Genomic DNA, 2,122 nt, shown 5'->3' with positions numbered 1-2,122 from the left:
CTTCATGAACTTAATACTCTGGATGCAGGCAAGAGTCAGTTGATGTGTGGAGTAATAGTAGTAGATGCAGAATTGTTTCGATCTACTTGTCACGGACGTGATGCCTATATACATGATCATGATCATGCCTAGATATTCTCATAACTATGCACTTTTCTATCAATTGCTCGACAGTAATTTGTTCACCCACCGTAATACTTATGCTATCTTGAGAGAAGCCACTAGTGAAACCTATGGCCCCCGGGTCTATCTTTTATCATATAAGTTTCCCATCTACTTTTATTTGCATCTTTTACTTTCCAATATATATCATAAAAATACCAAAAATATTTATCTTATCTTATTATCTCTATCAGATCTCACTTTCGCAAGTTACCGTGAAGGGATTGACAACCCCTTTATCGCGTTGGTTGTGAGGTTCTTGTTTGTTTGTGTAGGCGCGTGGGACTTTTGAGGAGCCTCCTACTGGATTGATACCTTGGTTCTCAAAAACTGAGGGAAATACTTACGCTACTTTGCTGCATCACCCTTTCCTCTTCAAGGGAAAACCAACGCAGTGCTCAAGAGGTAGCAGCAACCCAAACCTCACCCTCGGAGAAGGGGGCCGTAAGGGCCGCATTATCCGCATTGAAAACCAGCTGAAGGCCGGTCCAGCAATCATGGGCCAGAGAAAGGCCGCTCCGAGGAGCAGCGGATAACAGGGACCTATAGAACTCGTCGACTTGGGCCCGAATGTCACAGGGGAATGTAGGAGCGACGGGCCATCCCAGAGGAGAGGGATGGTGTTGCGTCTACGGCGGCCATTCGCAATTGCATGAAAGTAGGTCGTGTTCGCGTCGCCCTTCAATACCCATTTCTGGGCGTCACGAAGACGCCAGTAGGCCTCCTCATCGGCGTAGGTAATGGAGAGTTGGTCTTCCAAGTCGTAACGGGAGAGCCACTCGTCAGGAGAGAGGCCGGCCGCGTCGACACGCAGGTCCAGGGCCTGAATGGCGGTCAACAGGGCCTTCTTGCATTCATGGAGGTCACGCCCCAGGTTGGTGCCCCATCCCTTCATGAACTGCCGACCACGCTTGGCACAGAATTGCCACGAGTCGATTGCCGAGGGGGGGCGGGAATGGGGGTGAGCATGAGCCTCCACCCAGCAAGCATCGTCCGCCTCCATGAAACCAGTTTGGGACAACCCGAATGTCTCAAACCGGAATCGGGGTGGGGGGGCATCAGCGGCCGCTCGTCGGCGGAGGACAGGAGGAGAGGCACGTGGTCGGAGCCAATCCGTGTGATGGCCCGGAGGGAAGCTAGGGAGCAGTAGAGGTCCCATTCCGGGGAGACTAGGACCCTATCTAGGACAGACTCGGTCAGGGATGCCTGACGATTGGTCGAGGTATATCTGGCACCAATCCTATCTATCTCGCGGAGACCAAGGTCGGCAATGCAACCATTAAACATTTGCATCCGTGCAAAGTTGGCATTCGTATTGCTCTTGTCATCCACAAATCATATGAGGTTAAAGTCGCCTCCAACTACCACCGAAAAGAGAGGCCGCCGAAACCTTTCGGTGGAGCTCCTCGAGGAAGGAGGCAGACCTACTGTGGTCTGTCGGGCCATAGACGATGATGACCTCCCACTTGAAGTTAAGCGCCCGTTCGAAGAGTTCCATGCTAACAAAGAACTAGCCCTGGTCCATGCTACCCACCTCGAAGGTGGCATCCTTCACACCTAAAAGGATGCCACCTGAATGGCCGATGCTTCCACTAGAAGGGAGCCAATGCCAAGTGAAGAGGTAGGAGCTTAGACGGTCGAGCTCCGGAAGCGAGAATTCCATGCGCACGATTTCTTGGATGGCGGCAATGTCAACGTGTTCATCTCGCATGTACCCAATGAGTTGGCAGCGACAACCATCATGGTCGAAGCCGCGGATGTTCCAGAAGAGGGCACACATTAAGGAGCCATTGGGGGGCTGCTTGACCCTAGGACACGAGACACGCTTTGGGCGCGGAGAGCGGCGGTACAAGAGCGCGTGCGCCCATGGAGTTTGCCCCAGCAAGCGGAAGAAGGCCACCGGCACGCCGAGGTAGTGCCGGGGTGGCGTCCTCCATAGGAGGCGGGGCCGTGGTAGGCA

This window comes from Triticum dicoccoides, chromosome 5B (genome assembly GCF_002162155.2).
Source record: "Triticum dicoccoides isolate Atlit2015 ecotype Zavitan chromosome 5B, WEW_v2.0, whole genome shotgun sequence".
NCBI classification, from domain to species: Eukaryota; Viridiplantae; Streptophyta; class Magnoliopsida; order Poales; family Poaceae; genus Triticum; species Triticum dicoccoides.
This window is presented reverse-complemented; position numbering follows the sequence as displayed.